The sequence below is a fragment of the Triticum aestivum genome, chromosome 7A, assembly GCF_018294505.1.
Source record: "Triticum aestivum cultivar Chinese Spring chromosome 7A, IWGSC CS RefSeq v2.1, whole genome shotgun sequence".
In the NCBI taxonomy this organism is placed as follows: domain Eukaryota; kingdom Viridiplantae; phylum Streptophyta; class Magnoliopsida; order Poales; family Poaceae; genus Triticum; species Triticum aestivum.
The window spans coordinates 637,667-657,393 of NC_057812.1; the positions used below are offsets into that span (position 1 = coordinate 637,667).

Genomic DNA, 19,727 nt, shown 5'->3' on the forward strand with positions numbered 1-19,727 from the left:
GCGTCTAGGGTGCTATATTGTGGCGGTGTCATGGGAAGAAGCGTCCATAGTCAGGCCCGTAGGATATAGCTGGTGAACCTTGTTAACAAATCTCTGTGTCGGTGCTTGTGTTATTGCCTAGTCCTCAGCAGATCGACTGCGCGTCTTGGATTATTCTAGAAGCATCATGTGTTATGTTGCTCGTACACGAAGCCTTCATAATAGCTTTCTAATTAAAAATGCACTTGATTACCAGGCCGTAAGTTTCTATTGTTGCCTTGTTGGGCAATGCAAAGTCACAAGTTCACTGACAAGCAATGTGTCAGTCAGTGTAAATGACGTGTAGGAAAAGATGATGATGAAACTAGTTTGTCATTGCATTTCAGTAATGATGACGAAATTAGCAAAAGACGAACGAGTGCGTGGATCTTAATAATACTCCATCTAAACTAAAGTGGTCTACGTGATCTTATATAATTTTACAGAGAGAATACTAGTTCTGTAAACTAGAGTGATGTAAACGATCGTATATTAGCTTACACAGGGAGTGGTAGTTCCGTAAAGTAGAGTGATCTAAATGATCTTATATTAGTTTACAAAGAGAGTAGCAGTGATTCAAAAAAAAATATTACAATAACAAGTTGCCAGGTTCATGATGATATGGTAAATAAGCTGGCTAGGAAACACGCTTCAGCGGGGTAATAGAAATACAGGAAGGATACACACACAAACATCTCACTCAAGCTGGCTCAATTTCTACTTTGACTTGACAAGCTATTATTGAGCATCACCTGAATTTATTTTCCTCGCATGTACTCCTCCAAAAGTATATTTTCTCACACAAGCCGCCACTGTCCAGTCGGACCACTGTCCGGCCCGTACGCCTCGTGCCAATCATCGATTTCATCATAAGCAGTGCCAGCCAGGCTAGACAAATGAAAAAGGTTAATGAGCTGAATTTTTTTTTGGAAAAGGGGACGTGCCCCAGCCTCTGCATCAGAAAGATGCATACGGCTCATATTATTAAAAGGATAAACCAATAGCATAGTACCGAACGGTCATAGTACAAACTATAACAAAATCTGTAAATAAGAAAAGCCCAAAGCCACAATCGGCTGGCAAAAACAATAGGATCACTACATGTCTATCCTATTACATGACCGCCATCCAAACCGGTTGAAAATATCCCGAGCTACCATCTCCCATCGGGTAGACGCAGTAACCAAACGCTCCCTGGCCTCCGTCGGAGTGAGTAGCGACCACATACGGATGAACGCCGTGGCCCTGAAGATAACCTGCAAAAAGTGAATGTTTGTTGATCGGTTAAAGACTAAGTCATTTCTGCAATTCCATATTGCCCACAAAAGTGCACAAACGCCAACCCGAATGTGTCTTGCAATGTCAGAATCCACCCCATCTAGCCATGTTCCAAATAACATACTAATAGAGGTGGGCTGACTAATATTAAAAGCAATATAAACCGACCGCCACAGAATCTTAGCCAACGGGCAATCGAGAAAGAGGTGTTTGATGTTTTCAGAATGATCACAGAAGCTACATCGAGACGGACCTACCCAATTACGTTTTGCAAGGTTATCCTTAGTCAGAATGACTTGTTTATGCACAAACCACATAAACACTTTAATACGTAAGGGTACCTTAACTTGCCAAACATGTAAGGAGGTAGGGATGACAGTAGAGTTAATGACATCCTGATACATTGATTTGACCGAGAACACACCGTTCTTAGTAAGTTCCCAATGCAGCTGATCAGGGTGAGAAGACAACCGGACATCCATTAAACAACGAACCAGATGGAGCCAGGCCTCCCAACGATTTCCAACAAGCGTCCGCCTAAAGTTGATATTGAGGGGAACGGATTGTAAAACAGTAGCAACATAGGCACCTCTACGTTGGACTATGTTATACAAAGAAGGATATTGAAGTGCTAGTGGGGTCTCCCCAAGCCACGTATCCTCCCAAAACCTCGTCGTGATACCATTCCCAACAATAAATTTAGTCTTGTTGAAAAAGATTTGTTTAACTCTCATCAAACCCTTCCAAAAGGGCGAGTCGGAAGGTCTCACAGACACCTGAGCCAAGGTTTTAGCAAAGAGATACTTATTGCGTAAAATCTGTGCCCAAGTGGCCTCCGTCTCAGATGACAACTTAAAAAGCCACTTGCTAAGGAGACATATATTTTTGATTTCCAGATTTTCAATACCTAGGCCACCTTGGTCCTTAGGTCTGCAGATAATATCCCACTTCGCAAGTCTATACTTCAGTTTAAGCTCATCAATTTGCCAAAAGAATCGAGATCGATAGAAATCTAACCTTTTCCTAACTCCGACCGGAACCAAGAAAAAGGATAACAGAAACATAGGCATACTAGTAAGGACCGAACTAATCAGAATTAATCGACCTCCATATGACATGAGCTTTCCTTTCCAACAGCTCAGTTTCTTTTCAAAATGATCCTCAATACATTTCCACTCAATATTAGTTAGCTTACGATGATGAATGGGTATACCTAAATACGTAAATGGTAAAGAACCCAATTCACATCCGAACAATTGTTGATACGAGTCCCGGTCATCATTTGCTCTTCCAAAGCAAAACAATTCGCTCTTGTGGAAGTTGATTTTAAGCCCAGACAATTGTTCAAATAAGCAAAGCAGCAGCTTCATGTTCCTTGCTTTCGCCATATCATGCTCCATAAATATGATAGTATCATCAGCATATTGAAGAATGGATATCCCGCCGTCTACTAGATGTGGAACCAGGCCACCTACCTGTCTTGCATCCTTTGCCCGACCTATTAAAATAGTCAGCATATCAGCCACTATGTTAAACAGGATCGGTGATATAGGGTCTCCTTGCCGTAGCCCCTTGTGTGTTTGGAAATAATGACCCACGTCATCATTCACCTTAATCCCGACACTCCCTTTTTGCGTTAAAGAGTCAATTTGATTTCTCCAGGCCGGATCAAAACCTTTCATACGCAAAGCTTGTTGAAGGAAAGGCCATTTGACTTTATCATATGCTTTTTCAAAATTCACTTTAAAAACTACGCCATCAAGTTTTTTGGAGTGGATTTCATGGAGCGTTTCATGCAAGACAACAACCCCTTCCAGGATGTTTCTATCCGGCATGAAAGCTGTCTGGGACGGCTGAACTACTGTGTGTGCTATTTGTGTAAGCCTGTTTGTCCCCACCTTAGTGAAGATTTTGAAACTCACATTTAGCAGACAAATGGGTCGAAACTGCTCAATCCGAACAGCCTCTGTCTTCTTAGGCAGAAGAGTTATCGTCCCAAAATTTAGCTTGAACAATTGAAGCTGCCCCTCAAAAAACTCGTGAAACATGGGCATCAAGTCTCCCTTGATAAAATGCCAACACTTCTTGTAAAACTCCGCCGGAAACCCGTCCGGCCCTGGAGCCTTGTTGTTCTCCATTTGAGTAATAGCCTCAAACACCTCTTTCTCCGAGAAAGGAGCAGTCAAGAGCTCATTCTCGGCAGTCTCAAGTTGAGGCACATCCTCAACCCTAGACTCATTCAACGACACGAAAGTCTCTACCGGGGGACCAAACAACTGTTTATAATAATTGGTAATATTATCTTTGAGATTATCCTGACCAACTATCGTCCCTTCATCTTGTTCTAATTGGAAAATTCTTTTTTTACGATGCTTCCCATTCGCAATCATTTGAAAGAATTGAGTGTTATCCTCGCCTTCTACGATTTTGCGAACCTTGGCTCGCAATGCCCACTTCAATTCCTCCTCACGGAGAAGCTTTTTAAGCTGCATCTCTGCATCTATCTTTGTTTCCAACTCATTGGAATCCAAGATAGAGGTTTCTGCTTTAGCTTCGAAGTTTTGAATGATTAGAAGAAGTCTGTCCTTCTCCACCTTATAAATCCCATGCGTGTGCTTAGCCCAGCCACGAAGGAATCGACGGAGATGACGAATCTTGGATTGCCATCTGTCGATAGGCGTCCTACCTCCCGAGTCCATAGCCCACTCTCTAGCTAGCAACTCGAGGAACCCTTCTCTTTCAAACCAGGCAAGTTCAAACGAGAAAATGTTCTTGTTTCCCACGAAATTTTGAACTCCGGAGTCAACTAGTAGCGGTGTATGATCCGAGACACCTCGAGTCAAAGCCTGCACCGTTACCAGGGGAAACTTCTGTTCCCACTCGACACTAGCTAGCACACGGTCAAGTTTCTCAAAGGTCGGGACCAGTAACGAATTAGCCCAAGTGAATTTCCTACCCGAGAGCTCGATCTCTCTGAGATCCAAACTTTCAATGATAGTGTTGAACATAAAGGGCCATCGACCGTCAAAATTGGCATTATTCTTGTCCTCTTTTCTTCGGATAATGTTGAAATCCCCTCCCACTAAGAGAGGTAACTGTTCATTACCACAGATGCGCACCAAATCTGCCAAGAAATCTGGTTTGAGTTCTGGTTGTGCAGCTCCGTAAACTGCCACCAAAGCCCAATCAAACCCATCTGCCTTAGATCTAACCCGAAACTTGACAGCGAACTCGCCCATAACTACGCTCCGAACCTCCAACGTTTCACACTTAACCCCAAGTAAAACCCCGCCGGATCTTCCCCGAGGTGGGAGGCAATGCCAATCAAAATCTAACCCCCCAGACAAAGTGGCAAGAAATTGATTAGTGAAATTGCTTCTTCCAGTCTCGGACAAAGCAATAAAATCTAAATGATGTTCAAGAGAAGCATCCGCTAGAAACCTCCTTTTAGCCAAGTCTCTAAGACCTCTGCTATTCCAGAAAATGCCTCTCATAAGTCATCATGAAATTTTTTGGCAGTACGGATCCTAGCACTCCTACGCACTGCGGAAACTGGATAAACCTTTCTTTTCCATGGCCGCTTAGGCTTCACTTGACCATCAACCTGAACATGGCCCTCATTCTCAACTTCTAGCACTAAAGGCTCATCTACATGAAGAGACGTCTCAGGCTGTGAGTCTTCCTCTGCCTCGAGACATGCAGGGTCAAGATCGGCACACATACCATCGAGAACCCTAACCCCAAGCGCATCAATCTCCGAATCATTCATTGGTTTAACTGCAGCTATGTGACGAATCATATCTACCGCACGCTCAGCTTCCAAATCAAGAATGTCGTTAACTGATTTAGCAATTTGAAGATCATTATTACCAAGTGAAATTCCTAGTTGATTTGCATTATGGATGATTTCATTATCAGTGAAATGCAAAATGGAATTTGACTTAATAACAAACATACCAGTGGTGGTCTCGACGTCCTGCAACTTGGCAGCCCTCAAAGCACACCGCAGTTGAATGTCATCGACGTCCGGCTGCTCCTGCAACCTCCCGCTGATCCGCCTCCCCTGGGAGACAGGGTCCGGGATACCACCAAAGGCGATGACCTCCTCGCAGGAAGCCCTGCAAGGGGAGAGACCGCCTGCCCCTCCCCCCACAGCGACGCCCCGGGTCGCCGTCACCAGCGCAGGAGAAGAAGTCGGCGGCGCCGCCTGCAGCCCGTCAACAGGCGACCCACCAGCAGCTGGCTCCGGGGCAGCCCACACGCCGCGCACCGAGGAGGAGGCAGTAGCTGCAGTGGCTCCACCCAGCCCACCTAACACAGTGGGGGCCGGTGAGCCGATTACCCCCTGCCCTGGCGCACTAACGGTGGCGTGAAGAGGTGAGGACGCCTCCCTAGCCAGGGAGGCCAGACTTGCCTGTGAAGACACCGGTCTGCGACCAACAGCCGACCCTCCCAGAAGATCAGTAGCCGCCTCTGATGCCGGCAAGGAAGGAGAGCGCGGTGCGCGGGCCTCCTGCCCGCTAGACCCATCCGAGGCCCGCCGAGCCTCCGGAGTGGTCGTTACTACTGCGCTGGCCCTGAGTCCCGACGAACCGATCACCGGCAAAGCAGAGAAGGACCTGACCGTACTCCCGGCCAGCTCCGCCGAGTCGTCCAAAAGAGTCGTCATGTCCAGCCGCGGTATCGGCGATGAAGGAGGGGAAACAACCTCCTGTGCAGAAAGTCTGTCCGTTTCCTCAGCCCTCAAGACCTCCGAAATCACCGGTGGCACATGCTCAGACGGATCATCCAACTCCACACGATCATTCCAAAGGCGAAGGGGCGCAGAGAAAGCCCCTATGGAGCCAAGCTTAAGCATGTTGGACGGTGCCAAAACCGATGTTTTCCCCTGAGCAGACTCTGCTGGCTTAGACGAATCCACAGGCCTGGAACCCCTGTCACCATCACCGGGTGCGTCATCTCCACGGTTCCCAGAAGCACCTCCCCCCTCAGAGGTATCCATAGGTAGCAGCTCCTCAAAATCCTGAAACAAGTCCGGGTCCTCATACTCTACATTCAACATGTAGGCAATACCCTCATAACACCATCTGACCACATCCGGCAAGAACTGAATGTTAGCCACGCTAATCAACAAACGAGCTACACCGTGAGCACGAGTGAAAGGCATATCCACCTGCTCCGTCTTACCGAGCAAGGACCCCAAGCTCCACGTGACAAAGAAATCATCCAAGGGCTCGGAAGGTGCCCCCGAAAATCGAACCCAGATCTAAGTCAGTGGTGTGCCCTGCGGTTCCTTCTTTTTCCACTCATCAAACTGCAACACAAAGCTAGTTCCAGTAACTCGAATCATGCCAAACTTGAGAATCCTCTTCTGATCCTCTTTAGAAGGGAAATCCACTTTGTAAGACTTATCAGAAAGTTTCAACAAGGACCATTTGAAATTCCCCGGAGCCAATTCCCGCAACTGCTGAATAATCTGGGCTTCAGTGAGCGGTCCGGTGACCACCTTAACCACCCCAGGGAATGAGGTTTCAACGACAGGAGCCACCGAAGCCACACTTGGTGACTCAAAGAACATCAACTCAGAGCAACAGAGCCCGTAGATATTAAGTGTCGGTTTGGGTCCGAGAAGTAGCGGACACTCAGCCGCAACATGCTTAGGTTTCCGACAAATATCACATAACTCAGCAGAGCAGTCAACCATGAAGTGACCCGTCTCCCCGCACCGGAAACAGACTAATTTTTTCTTCTTAGCCGCCCACTTGGACAACTTGTCACCTCCGGCCTTCTCCGAACGTTTATCAGACTCCGCATCATCCGATTGTGCTATCATCGGTACAGACACATCAGCGAGAGCCTTAACCGTCTCCACCACTGCCTGGGTTAGACCCGCCTCATCAGTGACCATCTCAGAAGTTTCCGAGGCTGCGGCACCGGGCAAGTTACGTGGAGGGCGCCTATATCCACCGCGCCCACCACGGAAGCGGCCACGGAAGCGGCTCGGGCCAACCGCACCCTCAACAAAGTTCCCCGGTGGTCCTTGAAAGCCCCGGCCAGCATTACCATGATCCGTCCAAGCGTAGCCTCGCCCACCACCGGTGGACGACGAACCTCGGTGAAGACCCTGACCGTAGGCGTCGTATCCATCATCTCCCCACTGACCACGGGGAGGATTGCGGCTGTCCCCCGCGAACACACCCGATCCACGGCCGGCTACACCATTGGCAGCACCTCCCCGGCCGGCTACACCAGTGGCAGCACCTCCCCGGCCGGCAGCCATTTGCCTAGGCCAAGGTCGTTGCGGCGGCGGCTGTGTGGCCCCATGCTGTGGCGGCGCCGCAGCCCTGGCTACAGCCGGCGCAGCCGGCGCCGGTGTCGAAGCCGCAGCCGAGGCAGGCACAGTCGCAGCCGGACCCCCCGGCGCAGCCCTCGCAGGCGGCTTCGCCGGAGGCGGTCCCTTGGCCGGCGGCGGGGCCTTGGGCGGCATGACGTCGGCAGTTGACTTCGCAAGATCAGAGGACCCTGAGTCTCGCCTGACACGACCGCGAACAGATGATGGAAATCCCACCCGACCACGGCGGCGAACCCTAGCGAGAAGAACGCCTCGACAGGGAGACGATCGTGCATGTGATGGCTCACGATCCGACGCAATCTCATGCACGTAGGCATCGACAGTCCCCTCGCCAGAAACCGGTTTTGCCTGGGCCTCCAGCCCCGCTAATCCCGGCCCACACTTAGCCAAATCAATCGCACCAGGCATTCCGGTTGAAGAAAGGCCCGTGCCGTGGCCCACTCCGAGCCCATCAGAACCCAGCAAAGAATTCAAACGCCTGATCCGATCCGCCCTAATCACGGACGAACGATCGCTCGCCGGCTCCGGCCTCAGTGCCGCCGGCGGCCGCCGACCCTTCTTCTTCTTCCGAGTCACAAGAGTCCAGTTATCCGGCAAGAAATCAGACAACGTTACCGTTTTTCTCAGAATTTTTGGAATCGGACCGCTCCACGGCTTCATGCCCGGCTTCGAGTTTTGAACTGGAGAGATGCGCCGATTGGTCTTGATATCAGACTCCGGTGAAGACCGAGCCCTCGGCGAGGCGAAGGTCACCCCGGCAGCTACCTTCGTAGGTGTTTCGCCCTCGACCTGGTCCTCGTCGTCACTGTCCATAAGCGCCCAAAACCTCCCTCCCGGTCTCGCATGAACCAGAGGCTCCGAAAGATCGATCACCTCCGGTGATCTCAGTTGAACATCCACCTGCATATACTCACAAACAACTACATCATATAAATCAAGAATGAATCTAGAACCAACCTCAATCTTGTCGCCATCGGGAAGATAGTCGCCAGCGAGGACGTCATTGTCCAAATCTAGGAGAACCATCCATCTCGAACGTGGAGAGAAACGAAGTCGCCCTTCGATCCAGACGGCGGAGTTGATCCCTTCAGAAAAATTCGTCCGCCATTGAATCAAACTCCTCTCTTCTCGTCCGATCCCACCCGGCTGCAGATCGCCGCGAGCGCCACTCGACCCTCCCTTCTCCTCCGTTCCTCCCGACGGCGCCGCCGCCAAGATACTAGGAGAGGCTGGTTGGATCACAGGCGCCGGAACGCATCCATCAGAGGAAGGGTGAAGGAGCAACGGCGGCGATCCGGCCGCCTCTGGTAGCCTCGTCGTCGCCGCGCCCTCCGCGGTGCCCTCTGGTAGCCTCGTCGTCGCCGCGCCCTCCGCCGCGCCCTCCGTCGCCCTCGCGATGAGATTCTTTCTCAAGCATAATTTCCCGAGCTACACTACACCGGCGGAGAACTTGCCATGTCCATGTTGCTATTGGCGAGGTTGATACATTCTATGCCCTCGCAACACCCCACACGGAGATTCTTAAGAGAGGATGGTAATATCACTACCCTCCGCGAATCCAACTTAAAATGACAACCTATAATTAGCAGATCTTCCAACCCCTCGAGCCTATCAACACAGAGGGACATCAACTCTCCACAAGAGAAAACCCAAATGGTCTTCACGCCAGGTACACACAATCTCGCTTCAGCAATTCATCCATGCTGAGTAATTTGGGGCACCTCTCAATACGTATCTTGGCAAGGGATGAGAATCCTTTAACATCGCTGTTGCTACTTGCTTCAGAGACGATTGATGTAAGATTGTCGCAAGAATCAATATGTAGTTCCTCCAGGGATGGAAGATTGCTTCTCCACAAATGCAGGGGAATAGGTGTCAACGATTCGCAGCCAATTATGCTCAAATGAGTGAGGGAGGTGAGGTCAAGGAAGCAGCTCACAAAGTGATCCATGAAATTGCCTGATCTTTCAAGGGTTAGCCTTCTAAGAGAAGTAGGTAGGACCACCAAGCCTCGCCAATTGATTTGACCACAAGCTTTTATGATTAACTCTTCAAGACGATTAAGGTTGTCTGAACGTGTTGTATTATCAACTGATCCCTCCAACGGGGCAAAGAATGGTATGCTCTTCAAGTTGTCACACTTAAGAAATTCAAGGGAACGTAACATTGGCAGCAGGTTGGGCTGGAGCCAGCTAGGACAAGATTCACCTCCGTAACCCTTTACACACAAATGTTGGAGATTCCAGTGAGGTAATATTTACATCTGGTTTTCCATCATCTTCACCGTCTCAGGACTTTGCGAACCGGACCAAATTAGGCAGAGTTTCCCAGAGTGGTCCTTGTTATAAGCAAAACCCTTTGAATTGATTTTCTGTAAACTGAGGGCATCACTGAAGTCTGGGGGAAACCTTTCAATCAAGCAACTGCCACACTCTACCTTTTTGAGACGATGCAAATGACAAACTGACGAAGGAAATGTGCAGGAAGTTGGACTTCCAAGAAAACGAAGGTAACACAGATGCTTTGAGTTGCCCATGCTCTCTGGTAGCTGTACCGCGCCGGAAAGTTTTATACTCAGTACACGGATTTTCAGCAGTTCCTTGAACCAACAGTTTACCACGGGCTCAAAATCTTCTGCACTGCTATATGATTCATCACATACCAGGGACCTCAACTTTTTCTTGTTGCATATGCTCTTCAATTCAGAACACTGAGCTTCTCCTTTCGTGAATATGGACAGATGGCGGACATTTGAAGGAACATTATCAAGGTCACTCGCATGCTTTATAATGAAGCACTCATCAGTTGAGACTAGTTGTGCCGTATCATGCATCAGATCATGAATTACATACTCATCAGTTGAGACTAGTTGTGCCATATCATGCATCAGATCATGAATTACATGCTCATCAATATGTGGCGATGCTCTCTGAAAGAATGAACGATTTGCAAGGGCATCAAAGCACATTGATGCTTCTTGGGGCCCCTCCACATATCCCTGTGCAATCCAAATATCAGCTAGAAAATCCCTCCCAAATTTGTGATCCTTGGGAAACATTGCACAGATTGAGAAGCATACCCATTGAATATGGCCAAAGCCATGGCCACAACTGAGCACTGTTGAAATCGATCGTATAAAACAACATTAAGCTATCGAAAACAGGTAATCATCTAGAAAGGCGAGAGACACAACATGAAGTTGTAGTTACCTTGTTTATTTGCCGATTTGATGGCTGCTTGTTAGTGGAGAGATGCTTCTTGTTCAGAGTGGTTGGTCAGTGAGTGACTAGATAGATACCCAGCTCTCTGGCCAAAACAAAGGCAATGACGATGGGGGGTGCTGCTGATCTCAGATGCCTTCTGATGTAGTTTTGCAGTTATGCTCTCGCGAAGGGCAGACTTATCATGTCTGAAGTGGCAAGTATTATAGAAAGGTGTAAGAACGAAAGAGCAACAATATATATTGTATATTTATTGAAGCGAAGTATTCCTTTTTGCTACTAAGCCATGTTTTATCTCCTAATAGCCCCTTTTCTCTGTTTAGGACTATGTGCGTGAAGAAAAGAAAAGAAAAGAAAAAAAACTAATAATGATTGCCAAGCGAACTACTAGTACGTACTATATATACTCCTTTATTTGAATAAGAACTACTTATTAATAATAATATTCATATATACATACAGCTCGTTTGTTCACAGCAGGGGCTGCTATGAATTTCCCCTACTACGTAAGATCTACTCTACTCTACTCTACTCTACTCTACTCTAGTAGGCAGGGCTGAATTGAAGCCAGTCATCCTATCCAAAAGAGTTGGTCTATCAATCAACCTCCAAGAACACACAGCACACCATCAGTGCCACAAGCTAGAGACATACCTTCCAGCCTCCTCCTGTCCGCGGCGCAGGCAACAAGGCGATCTCCCTCCTCTCTCCGCTCTATGGCCGGTGCCGCCTCCCTCCAGATCTATTCTGGTGAAGGCCATTGACTCGGAAAGGCACCAAGTTTATACCAAAGTTTATACCAAAGGCTTTCGTGGAAACACCCACCAAAGTGCCCCAGTGCGTTACACGTTTAAAGTGACTCACGCCTCACCTACAAAGCGAGGAAGATTCACACTTTGTCTCCAAAGCCGGCAGATACTAGTATTATTTTTATCGAGGGCATAAACTAGGGTGGTTCACGAGAAAAAGTAAATTGAAACACCTACGTTGATTATTTCTCTCCATCGCAAGCTATCACTAGTGTGCCTCATCAATAAATGGAATATAGAGACTCTAGTAGATATGCATCTCTATTTTTCACTCCAACTTTCTAAGCTTTTTACACCGGACCACACCTTTTCTCCGCAAGCACCCCGTCTCCTGCAGAGGATCCCGCATCACCATCCGGACCTATTTCTCCTGAAGTCTGATCCTAAATGAAATATGGGACATCACCCTGGGGCTATGCATTGACCGTGCCCTAAATGACCCTGGAGGAACTAAATTCGTCCACTGACTCCCTAAAAACCTATTTCAACGGCAAGCCCCCGAATTCGCACGCCTCACACAGAAACATGTAGTTTAAATAAGATATGCCATTCCGTAGGATGGTATGCATATGACAGTGCAAAAAATTAAAAGAAGGATGCAAAACACCGCATTTGTTCCAAAAAGTGAGAGAAATCACCCTTATATTATTTTTGTCAGGGGCACTCATACACCTAGTTACTAATTCAATGATTATTGCACCCAAACTATATATGTCAGACTTGAATGAAATTTTGCCAGTGTTCTCATACTCCGGCACGAGATATCTTCTGCAAGAAAAGACGATCGTGTGACGCATTATGACAAAAAGTAAACATAGGAATGTATAACAGAAACATGTAATTAAATAGTGGTTCTTCTGAAGCATATATTACCTTGTTCCGAACCGTTGACCCCTAGTATGTGAGTTTTCATTTAGTCTTGACAAACCAAAATCGGTAATTTTTGGAATCATATCATCATCGAGTAATATGTTTGCTGGTTTAAGGTCCATATGAATAATATTTTTTCCCTTGAGATGGCACAAGCCTTGCAAACTCCGACGATTATGTCATAGTGTGTTTCCCATTCATGTCCCCTTAATTCATCTGTAGAAGAATAAATACATAGAAAAAGTGAGACCAAGCAATGATGGAACATTTCTGATTCAAGTATGTCCCTAACTGGCGGCCATGACTTCAAAACTGAGCACTGTTCAAGGCAATAAGGCAAAGAAGTAAAGAAGAGAAGAGCTGCATCGAACGCAACAGGATCTTATCTTACCAGTAATATGCTTATCAAGGCCCCCGTTGCTGATGTACTCGAAACAGAGTAATCTTTCTCTTACGCTGACCAATTTAATTTCTTCTGACCCAGCCTCTTGTATCGATGTCTAATATGAATTATTCCCTCCGTTCCAAATTACTCGTCGTGGTTTTAGTTCAAATTTGAACTAAAACCACGACGACTAACTAAAACCACGACGAGTAATTTGGAACGGAGGGAGTAGAACAGAAGCCTAGAAAGCAGACTACATTTTGACGACAAGGACGAAAATGTATCTGGATGTTATTAAAACACAAGTTGTGTGATGAATTTGTGTCATTTTCAAGTTGTTGTATGAAGTTGTACCCACTATGCAAGTTTGTGTACCTCAGATGCAATTAACTCTACTTCCTTTGAGAGCATGGTTTATTAGATTAGTTTCCCTCATATTTTGGGTCATAAATTAAACAAAGATTTGACTAGCAAAATATAAGTGATAATGTGTCACAAAAATTATATTGTTGGAAATATGTTTGTAATGATACTCCTTAGCTCATTGGCATAACTTTTTATCAACTTTTCCTCCATAAAAAAAAAGTTCAACACTCTCATTTGGTCTAGAAGGAAGAAGAGGCCAGGTAACTAAATCAATATCAACTTATGAATAGTGGTATTACCAAGAGAGTTTAGCATGCTTGATTGGCATTCCTTTTGCATGCGTACTAAAATACGAGCAGTGTTTATGCTGCCTATAGATGTGCCTCGTTCTGCTAATCAGTTCGAGAACTGGAGCTTCACGTACAAGGAACTCAAGGTCATTACCAATAACTTCAACACTGTAATCGGAAGGGGTGGATTTGGCCCTGTGTATTTTGGCTATTTGGAGAATGGAACTCCTGTTGCAGTGAAGATGCTGTCAAAGACATCTTCACAAGGTTATGCAGAATTTTTAGCTGAGGTACATGTAGTCAGTCATGTACATTTACCGCTCAAGAAAATAAGTATCGGTGTATCAGATATCATACAGTACATATTGCCGGTTTATGAATTATCATATCCATACCGCAGGCTCAGCACCTAGCGAGGGTCCATCACAAGAACTTGGTGTCCTTAATTGGTTTTTGCAGGGATAGAAAACATCTAAGCCTTGTCTATGAGTACATGGATGGAGGAAACCTGCAGGACCGGCTCAGACGTTAGTAACTTTTGCCCCACTCCCACATCATTCTGCGTGAGTACAAAGGTAAGTTCAGCATGGTACAGGCCTCAACCGTGAGACAAATTAGTTACCCAATGTTAGCTAGGTAAAATAGTAAAACATTGTTTCTTAGTTCTTACTATAGCATCAAGAGAATTTGGTTGCTTGCAAAATACTTGAAAGCTGGTTTACGAATGAATACTTGAAAAATGGTGGTCTACTAGTGCAACAGGTTACCAGCCCTCCCTTCAAAGTTGAACTGGTTTATCTAATTTACTTTTTGTTGACAGGTCAAGAATCCTCTAACTGGCTGCAACGCCTTAAGATCGCATTGGACTCTGCCTACGGTATGCTGCAAGTTTCCTTTTCTTTTTCACATGTGGGCTGTTGTCCATATACCATATCCCTTCAATGCTAGAAATCATCGATGTTTTGATTGTGTAGACATCATCTAAGTTTAAACGTAGGACTGGAATACCTGCACAAATCCTGCAGCCCACCCTTGATTCATAGAGACGTGAAGACTGGAAATATCCTACTTACTTCAAATCTGGAGGCAAAATTAACGGATTTTGGCTTTACAAGGGCTTTCAGCAGTGGTACGAGAACACACACAACCACCCAACCAGCTGGTACCCTAGGTTACCTGGACCCAGAGTATGCATGCACGTTCTTGACCCTGATTTTTCATATTTCTGTTGAAACAACTGTTGCACATAGCTTGCCCCTACTAACTTTTTGTTTGAGTAAAATGTGAGACTTAGCTCTGAGCAGGTACTACGCGACCTCTCATCTGAGTGAGAAGAGTGACGTGTACAGCTTTGGCGTCGTTCTGCTGGTGCTCATCACAGGCCAGCCAGCCATCATCATCATCAGCGACATAGAGAGAACCAACATCTCTCATTGGGCACGCCACAGGCTCTCTGACAGTGCGACCGACCCGACGGTAAGAGGAGACTGCGACATCAACTCTGTGTGGAAGGTGGCGGAGCTGGCCCTGCGGTGCACGGAGCACACAGGGCGGGACCGGCCGACGATGGTGGAGGTTGTGGAGGGGATCAAAGAGAGCTTGCAGCTGGAGACCTCTTTGCGCTCCAGGAGATGCAGCTCGGATGGAACAGGCGGTTCGGAGTTTTCGGACGGCGAGACTGTTGGTGCGCTGGAGACAGAACTAATCGGAGAAACATCAGCGCATTAACATTCCTGGATTAGATTTACTTTGGATCGCTAGTTGAGGCGTGGTTTGATAATTTGCACTGTATGGCTTGGAGGTGTATGGCCAATATTACTCATACTGGGAAACACGTTAATTGTTTTTATTTTTATTTTACGGGAAAAACACGTTAATTATTTGGCAGATGACACGGTCGGAAGAAGAGGATCGACACGTTATTACTCATATCGGGAAACACATTAGTGTACTCGCCTGCCTAGGATACTGGAGTAGTAGCAAGTATGAACTCCACTGAGCTTGACTTGTTCAAGAAAGAGCTTTCCCTTACTGTTGCAATGCATGCACAAGTTTTTTTTTTCGAACAGAGGGGATTCCCCGGCCTCTTCATCAGAAAGATGCATACGGCCATCTTATTAACTAAATAAAGAAACAATGCATGCACAAGTGCAGTAGCCCGTACCCAATGCGATTAATTTGGAGCCGATAAGAGTAGTCAATCTTGATTCATGTAGTTGCGTGTTTACTTTTGTTATACTACATGTAGGTAGGTGCTTGTGTAGGTTGCACATTGTCGTGTGAAGTCAGTGGCCATGCATGCATGATAAAGTAAGTCACGTAGAACGCGATTTCACCGAGCATTCGGGTAAGGCTAATTAGATTAGGAGATCATGCGATTCTACTCCAAGCAGAGCAGCTCCTCTGCATTTGCTGGACCGCTAGCTCTAGCTGCATGCATTCTCTCTTTCGTCCATGTCTTGCACAGTCGTTACTCTTATTTGAAGACGATCCAAATGCATCCACAAGTAAGTAGGTGGAAGCAAGATATCATTCTTTCAACATGCATTCTTTGTAAGTACTCCCTCCATTCCCAAATATAAGTCTCTATAGAGATTTCAACAAGAGACAACATACGGAGCAAAATAGTTGACACTCAAAAGTGACACAATCATAAAAAGTAGCTTGAAGCTATGTTAAGATTAATTCAAACTTATTATTGAAAGTCATCATGGGATGGCTTTCTTTGAGAAGATCGAGATGGATATAAAGATGGTCTAATACGGAGTTCGGATGCAAAGTTATGACAAGTTCAGAGATGCTCATGTTGACACCACATTAAATAATGGTTTGAAACCCAATCAAGATAGAGTTGGATAGAAAAAGCTTCAACATGAAAGTTGTGCATCTCATCGAAGCGGTCGATTTTGATATAAAAATCGTCTTAATCCGAAGTCTTATGCAAAAGTTAGAGTCGAATATGCGCAGCTGCATTAGGATGGCCGGACACTCCGTGGATGTTCGTCCGGGTTTTAGATTTCTCTGCCACACACTTCGTAAAACAGCCGAAAACCCCCTCAAGATGGCCTCTGATCAAAAACCGTTCAACATGAAAGTGGTTCCTCTCGTCAAAACGGTCAAGATTGCTTTTGTGCTCGTTTCCATCCAAGGTCGTTTACTACCTCAAACGTGACCCGCAAAGTGCAGCTAGGATGTAAACCAAACAGTTTTGGAAAGTTCGAATTCCGAGTTGGACCCAAACTAGGGTTTTGAACGTGAATTCTAACCTTTCCTTGCACGGGAAGTCCATCCGCCTCTTATATACCTATAAGGGGTGACGGCCGATTAAATAACACACAATCGATCAATTCATGCATCACCTTTTATTTTTTATATTTTTTCCTTAACCCTAGTTCTTCTTATTTCTCGTTCTTCGTTCGTTCTTCTTGTTGGAGGCAGCGAATCCACGAGGTCCTAGGGGCGGTTTGGCCGACCTAGGGTAGCCCATAGCTGCCGTGTGCCCTAACGGGGTCCCTCCCGGGCGTGTGGGGCTTTGGATCTACAAAAGCGCCCGCCGGATTGATTGGGTACCGCGCTTCCAGCAGGGTCTCCTTCGACGTGAGCTGCGGTGCATCATCCCCGGCGTCGAGGGTACACGGTGACGTGTTCATATGTGCGAAAACATTTTTTGGCGACTCCGCTGGGGATGAAGTTTTGAACGGTCTCCGGCCCGTTCTTGCTTCGAATAAATCACCATCTAGGGTTTGCAATCTACAAAGGTAATATGAATACCTAATTCACTTACGTAGATGCAAATAATGCATATGTTGTTGCTAGATCGTCTAATGAGAATAATGTATCGGCTAGCCCTAGCTTTATCAATCATGTTTCTAACTATGTGCAAGAGCCGATGCAACAGAATCTCCATGCTTCTACCTCATATAATTTTAGCAACATGTAACATATGCATTCCAAGTCTCATGCATCGGCAACCCCTCAAATTCATATGCCGATGAACAATATGATGAGTTTGGTTAATCAAGGTGAAACACCCCATGTAGAAACTTTCAATAGCATGCAACATAGTGTTTCACCTTTTTATGTATCTGCAGATAACTTGCAGCATGTTAATCCAAACATGCCGGTGGATAGAGGAATTGGTCATGCTACTACTAGTTATTCGGCCAATTACCCTCAAACATCATACGCTACACCTCATGCTACTAATTTTTCGACACCATACGCAATTGTAGATGTTCAAAATTTGGCTCCGCACTTTAATGCTCATGTCCGAATAAGTGAAAATTCTACCAGAGCTCTAATGCCTTCACCTAGTACCATAGCATATAATGTTGCCCCTGCACGATTACAAAATTTCGGCAACATATCAATCCCAAAAGCATCTAAAGTATTGGGGGGCAATCTAATGAAGACCGGGCTGAAAATGGACGAAAAATCTTAAAGATAGCCTAGCTGCAATGTTTATTGAATTTACACAAGAACAAGCAGCCTTGCAAATCAAAGAAAGAAAGAGTAATGATTTGGACAACAAACATAATTCGGCTAATGAAAAAGTTGAATCAAATAGTACATGTGCCGAACAATCATACGTCAAAGACTGTCTCAATCATAAAGAATCGGTCCAGGGCTCAAGGAACAAGAAAGAGGTGGTCAAGCAAGTATACCGGGTCAAGAAATATGGTTGTAATCAATTGCTAAAAATCAGAGTGCCAAATCGGAAGAAAAGAAGTTGAGGGTGCACAAGGCCCAAAAAGAGTTGCCATTGGTTGAAACAAAATAACAGTCGAGGTGCTCACTCGGCTTATCGTACTGGCAAAAGAAGGAGCTACAAAAGCTTAGTGCACACGAGCTGGGAAACAAGAACATGGCATGTGTTCCCAAGAGGAACAGTCAAAATGAAAATGATGCCTATCTTTCTATTGCACCAAGTGTTACAAAAGTGAGGAAAGGGAAGGATGGAAGTAGAAAAAAAATTAAGCCGAAGGTGTGCATCATCCCATGAAAATCTTCGGTTAGAACATCATCCATATTCGTCAAACATGCCATTGATGTCTTTGCCATGGAATTCATCCCCAGGTATGATTGGTTACCCTCCATGGGCTTATTTTGATCCATGGATGCAATATAATTTTTTATGTCATGAAAGGGTATTACCAAATCACTATAAATTTGATTAGCTACAAATATGTTGCTGATCCAAAGGGCCAAAGTACTTTATTCGTCATTTCATTTGTTTATTTCGGCTATATGTGCTTTGAATGAAGTTTACATGGTAATGACCGATATTTATCTATCGTCCTAAGAGTATGTCAATGCATGGCCTGAAGGAAATATGTCCTAGAGGCAATAATAAAGTTGTTATTTATATTTTCTTATATCATGATAAATGTTTATTATTCACGCTAGAATTGTATTAACCAGAATCTTAGTACATGTATGAATACATAGACAAATAGACTATACTTAACATGCCTCTACTTGACTAGCTCGTTGATAAAAAATGGTTAAGTTTCCTGACCACAGACATGTGTTGTCATTTGATGAACGGGATCACATCATTAGAGAATGATGTGATGGACAAGACCCATCCGTTAGCTTAGCATAATGATCGTTTAGTTTTACTGCTATTGCTTTCTTCATGACTTATACATGTTCCTCTGACTATGAGATTATGCAACTCCCGAATACTGGAGGAGCACCTTGTGTGCTATCAAACGTCACAACATAACTAGGTGATTATAAAGATGCTCTACAGGTGTCTCCGATGGTGTTTGTTGAGTTGGCACAGATCGAGATTAGGATTTGTCACTCCGAGTATCGGAGAGGTATCTCTGGCCCCTCTCGGTAATGCACATCACTATAAGCCTTGCAAGCAATGTGACTAATGAGTTAGTTACAGGGTGATGCATTATGGAACGAGTAAAGAGACTTGCCGGTAACGATATTGAACTATGTATGATGATACCGACGATCGAACCTCGGGCAAGAAACATACTGATGACAAAGGGAACAATGTATGTTGTTATGCGGTTTGACCGATAAAGATCTTCGCAGAATATGTAGGAGCCAACATGAGCATCCAGGTTCCGCTATTGTTTATTGACCGGAGATATGTCTCGGTCATGTCTACATAGTTCT

The 19,727-nt window shown here is 45.6% G+C and overlaps 1 pseudogene; it reads left to right on the plus strand.

The window, feature by feature from the left end:
- Positions 1-12,848: 12,848 nt before the first annotated feature.
- Positions 12,849-15,317, plus strand: LOC123149961 (probable LRR receptor-like serine/threonine-protein kinase At4g20450; annotated as a pseudogene).
- The last annotated feature ends 4,410 nt before the right edge of the window (positions 15,318-19,727 follow it).